The sequence below is a fragment of the Notothenia rossii genome, assembly GCF_949606895.1.
Source record: "Notothenia rossii genome assembly, chromosome: 10".
In the NCBI taxonomy this organism is placed as follows: Eukaryota; Metazoa; Chordata; class Actinopteri; order Perciformes; family Nototheniidae; genus Notothenia; species Notothenia rossii.
In genome coordinates, this window is record NC_136908.1 from 65,092,082 (window position 1) to 65,099,013 (window position 6,932).

The 6,932-nt window shown below is 39.6% G+C and overlaps 1 long non-coding RNA gene across 1 annotated transcript; it reads right to left on the reverse strand.

Moving 5' to 3' along the window:
• Positions 1–1,357: 1,357 nt before the first annotated feature.
• LOC307021252 lies at positions 1,358–6,285 on the reverse strand. Its single transcript, XR_013803113.1, has 3 exons — positions 6,052–6,285; positions 3,428–3,518; positions 1,358–3,219 (listed from the first exon to the last, which is right to left on the reverse strand). It is a non-coding gene; the product is annotated as an uncharacterized lncRNA (long non-coding RNA).
• Positions 6,286–6,932: the final 647 nt, after the last annotated feature.

A 6,932-nucleotide genomic window follows, 5' to 3' on the forward strand; every position in this document is an offset into this window, starting at 1 on the left:
TCACCAACTAACACTATCTCTCACCAACTAACTACTAACACTATCTCTCACCAACTAACACTATCTCTCACCAACTAACTACTAACACTATCTCTCACGAACTAACTACTAACACTATCTCTCACCAACTAACTACTAACACTATCTCTCACCAACTAACTACTAACACTATCTCTCACCAACTAACTACTAACACTATCTCTCACCAGCTAACACTATCTCTCACGAACTAACTACTAACACTATCGCTCACCAGCTAACTACTAACACTATCTCTCACCAACTAACTACTAACACTATCTCTCACCAACTAACTACTAACACTATCTCTCACCAACTAACTACTAACACTATCTCTCACCAACTAACACTATCTCTCACCAGCTAACTACTAACACTATCTCTCACCAGCTAACACTATCTCTCACCAACTAACTACTAACACTATCTCTCACCAACTAACTACTAACACTATCTCTCACCAGCTAACTACTAACACTATCTCTCACCAGCTAACACTATCTCTCACCAACTAACTACTAACACTATCTCTCACCAACTAACTACTAACACTATCTCTCACCAGCTAACTACTAACACTATCTCTCACCAGCTAACACTATCTCTCACCAACTAACTACTAACACTATCTCTCACCAACTAACACTATCTCTCACCAACTAACAATATCTCTCACCAACTAACTACTAACACTATCTCTCACCAACTAACTACTAACACTATCTCTCACCAACTAACTACTAACACTATCTCTCACCAACTAACTACTAACACTATCTCTCACCAACTAACTACTAACACTATCTCTCACCAACTAACACTATCTCTCACCAACTAACTACTAACACTATCTCTCACCAACTAACTACTAACACTATCTCTCACCAGCTAACACTATCTCTCACCAACTAACTACTAACACTATCTCTCACCAGCTAACACTATCTCTCACCAACTAACTACTAACACTATCTCTCACCAACTAACTACTAACACTATCTCTCACCAACTAACACTATCTCTCACCAACTAACTACTAACACTATCTCTCACCAGCTAACACTATCTCTCACCAACTAACTACTAACACTATCTCTCACCAGCTAACACTATCTCTCACCAACTAACTACTAACACTATCTCTCACCAACTAACTACTAACACTATCTCTCACCAACTAACACTATCTCTCACCAGCTAACACTATCTCTCACCAACTAACTACTAACACTATCTCTCACCAGCTAACACTATCTCTCACCAACTAACTACTAACACTATCTCTCACCAACTAACACTATCTCTCACCAACTAACTACTAACACTATCTCTCACCAACTAACTACTAACACTATCTCTCACCAACTAACTACTAACACTATCTCTCACCAACTAACACTATCTCTCACCAGCTAACTACTAACACTATCTCTCACCAGCTAACACTATCTCTCACCAACTAACTACTAACACTATCTCTCACCAGCTAACACTATCTCTCACCAACTAACTACTAACACTATCTCTCACCAGCTAACTGCTAACACTATCTCTCACCAACTAACTACTAACACTATCTCTCACCAGCTAACACTATCTCTCACCAACTAACTACTAACACTATCTCTCACCAACTAACACTATCTCTCACCAACTAACTACTAACACTATCTCTCACCAGCTAACACTATCTCTCACCAACTAACTACTAACACTATCTCTCACCAACTAACACTATCTCTCACCAACTAACTACTAACACTATCTCTCACCAACTAACACTATCTCTCACCAACTAACTACTAACACTATCTCTCACCAACTAACTACTAACACTATCTCTCACCAGCTAACACTATCTCTCACCAACTAACTACTAACACTATCTCTCACCAACTAACACTATCTCTCACCAACTAACTACTAACATTATCTCTCACCAACTAACACTATCTCTCACCATCTAACTACTAACACTATCTCTCACCAACTAACACTATCTCTCACCAACTAACACTATCTCTCACCAACTAACTACTAACACTATCTCTCACCAACTAACTACTAACACTATCTCTCACCAACTAACCACTAACATTATCTCTCACCAACTAACACTATCTCTCACCAACTAACTACTAACATTATCTCTCACCAACTAACTACTAACACTATCTCTCACCAGCTAACACTATCTCTCACCAACTAACTACTAACACTATCTCTCACCAACTAACACTATCTCTCACCAACTAACCACTAACATTATCTCTCACCAACTAACACAATCTCTCACCAACTAACTACTAACACTATCTCTCACCAACTAACTACTAACACTATCTCTCACCAACTAACACTATCTCTCACCAACTAACCACTAACATTATCTCTCACCAACTAACACAATCTCTCACCAACTAACTACTAACACTATCTCTCACCAACTAACTGCTAACACTATCTCTCACCAACTAACACTATCTCTCACCAACTAACTACTAACATTATCTCTCACCAACTAACTACTAACACTATCTCTCACCAACTAACACTATCTCTCACCAACTAACTACTAACATTATCTCTCACCAACTAACTACTAACACTATCTCTCACCAACTAACTACTAACACTATCTCTCACCAGCTAACACTATCTCTCACCAACTAACCACTAACACTATCTCTCACCAACTAACTACTAACATTATCTCTCACCAACTAACACTATCTCTCACCATCTAACTACTAACACTATCTCTCACCAACTAACTACTAACATTATCTCTCACCAACTAACACTATCTCTCACCATCTAACTACTAACACTATCTCTCACCAACTAACACTATCTCTCACCAACTAACTACTAACATTATCTCTCACCAACTAACTGCTAACACTATCTCTCACCAACTAACTACTAACACTATCTCTCACCAACTAACTACTAACACTATCTCTCACCATCTAACACTCTCCCTCACCAACTAACCACTAACATTATCTCTCACCAACTAACTACTAACACTATCTCTCACCAACTAACTACTAACACTATCTCTCACCATCTAACACTATCTCTCACCAACTAACAGCTAACACTATCTCTCACCAACTAACTACTAACACTATCTCTCACCAACTAACTACTAACACTATCTCTCACCAACTAACACTCTCCCTCACCAACTAACTACTAACACTATCTCTCACCAACTAACATTATCTCTCACCAACTAACTACTAACACTATCTCTCACCAACTAACTACTAACACTATCTCTCACCATCTAACACTATCTCTCACCAACTAACACTATCTCTCACCAACTAACTACTAACACTATCTCTCACCAACTAACTACTAACACTATCTCTCACCATCTAACACTATCTCTCACCAACTAACATTATCTCTCACCAACTAACTACTAACACTATCTCTCACCATCTAACTACTAACACCAACTAACACTATCTCTCACCAACTAACTACTAACATTATCTCTCACCAGCTAACACTATCTCTCACCAGCTAACAGCTAACACTATCTCTCACCAACTAACTACTAACACTATCTCTCACCAACTAACTACTAACACTATCTCTCACCAACTAACTACTAACACTATCTCTCACCAACTAACTACTAACACTATCTCTCACCAACTAACACTCCCTCACCAACTAACTACTAACACTATCTCTCACCAACTAACACTATCTCTCACCAGCTAACTACTAACACTATCTCTCACCAACTAACACTCCCTCACCAACTAACTACTAACACTATCTCTCACCAACTAACTACTAACACTATCTCTCACCAACTAACACTCCCTCACCAACTAACTACTAACACTATCTCTCACCAACTAACACTATCTCTCACCAACTAACACTCCCTCACCAACTAACTACTAACACTATCTCTCACCAACTAACACTATCTCTCACCAACTAACACTCCCTCACCAACTAACTACTAACACTATCTCTCACCAACTAACACTATCTCTCACCAACTAACTACTAACACTATCTCTCACCAACTAACACTATCTCTCACCAACTAACTACTAACACTATCTCTCACCAACTAACTACTAACACTATCTCTCACCAACTAACTACTAACACTATCTCTCACCAACTAACACTATCTCTCACCAGCTAACAATATCTCTCACCAGCTAACTACTAACACTATCTCTCACCTGCTAACACTATCTCTCACCAACTAACTACTAACACTATCTCTCACCAGCTAACACTATCTCTCACCAACTAACTACTAACACTATCTCTCACCAGCTAACACTATCTCTCACCAGCTAACACTATCTCTCACCAGCTAACACTATCTCTCACCAACTAACTACTAACACTATCTCTCACCTGCTAACACTATCTCTCACCAACTAACTACTAACACTATCTCTCACCAGCTAACACTATCTCTCACCAGCTAACTACTAACACTATCTCTCACCAGCTAACACTATCTCTCACCAGCTAACTACTAACACTATCTCTCACCAACTAACTACTAACACTATCTCTCACCAGCTAACACTATCTCTCACCCGCTAACACTATCTCTCACCTGCTAACACTATCTCTCACCTGCTAACACTATCTCTCACCTGCTAACACTATCTCTCACCAGCTAACTACTAACACTATCTCTCACCAGCTAACACTATCTCTCACCAGCTAACACTATCTCTCACCTGCTAACACTATCTCTCACCAACTAACTACTAACACTATCTCTCACCAGCTAACACTATCTCTCACCAGCTAACACTATCTCTCACCTGCTAACACTATCTCTCACCAACTAACTACTAACACTATCTCTCACCAGCTAACACTATCTCTCACCAGCTAACACTATCTCTCACCTGCTAACACTATCTCTCACCAACTAACTACTAACACTATCTCTCACCAGCTAACACTATCTCTCACCAGCTAACACTATCTCTCACCAGCTAACACTATCTCTCACCAACTAACTACTAACACTATCTCTCACCAGCTAACACTATCTCTCACCAGCTAACACTATCTCTCACCTGCTAACACTATCTCTCACCAACTAACTACTAACACTATCTCTCACCAGCTAACACTATCTCTCACCTGCTAACACTATCTCTCACCAGCTAACTACTAACACTATCTCTCACCAGCTAACACTATCTCTCACCAACTAACTACTAACACTATCTCTCACCAGCTAACACTATCTCTCACCAGCTAACACTATCTCTCACCTGCTAACACTATCTCTCACCAACTAACTACTAACACTATCTCTCACCAGCTAACACTATCTCTCACCAGCTAACACTATCTCTCACCAGCTAACACTATCTCTCACCCGCTAACACTATCTCTCACCAGCTAACTACTAACACTATCTCTCACCATCTAACACTCTCCCTCACCAACTAACCACTAACATTATCTCTCACCAACTAACTACTAACACTATCTCTCACCAACTAACTACTAACACTATCTCTCACCATCTAACACTATCTCTCACCAACTAACTACTAACACTATCTCTCACCAACTAACTACTAACACTATCTCTCACCATCTAACACTCTCCCTCACCAACTAACCACTAACATTATCTCTCACCAACTAACTACTAACACTATCTCTCACCATCTAACACTATCTCTCACCAACTAACAGCTAACACTATCTCTCACCAACTAACTACTAACACTATCTCTCACCAACTAACTACTAACACTATCTCTCACCAACTAACACTCTCCCTCACCAACTAACTACTAACACTATCTCTCACCAACTAACATTATCTCTCACCAACTAACTACTAACACTATCTCTCACCAACTAACTACTAACACTATCTCTCACCATCTAACACTATCTCTCACCAACTAACACTATCTCTCACCAACTAACTACTAACACTATCTCTCACCAACTAACTACTAACACTATCTCTCACCATCTAACACTATCTCTCACCAACTAACATTATCTCTCACCAACTAACTACTAACACTATCTCTCACCATCTAACTACTAACACCAACTAACACTATCTCTCACCAACTAACACTATCTCTCACCAGCTAACACTATCTCTCACCAGCTAACAGCTAACACTATCTCTCACCAACTAACTACTAACACTATCTCTCACCAACTAACTACTAACACTATCTCTCACCAACTAACTACTAACACTATCTCTCACCAACTAACTACTAACACTATCTCTCACCAACTAACTACTAACACTATCTCTCACCAACTAACTACTAACACTATCTCTCACCAACTAACACTCCCTCACCAACTAACTACTAACACTATCTCTCACCAACTAACACTATCTCTCACCAACTAACACTCCCTCACCAACTAACTACTAACACTATCTCTCACCAACTAACACTATCTCTCACCAACTAACACTCCCTCACCAACTAACTACTAACACTATCTCTCACCAACTAACACTATCTCTCACCAACTAACTACTAACACTATCTCTCACCAACTAACACTATCTCTCACCAACTAACTACTAACACTATCTCTCACCAACTAACTACTAACACTATCTCTCACCAACTAACTACTAACACTATCTCTCACCAACTAACTACTAACACTATCTCTCACCAACTAACTACTAACACTATCTCTCACCAACTAACACTATCTCTCACCAGCTAACAATATCTCTCACCAGCTAACTACTAACACTATCTCTCACCTGCTAACACTATCTCTCACCAACTAACTACTAACACTATCTCTCACCAGCTAACACTATCTCTCACCAACTAACTACTAACACTATCTCTCACCAGCTAACACTATCTCTCACCAGCTAACAC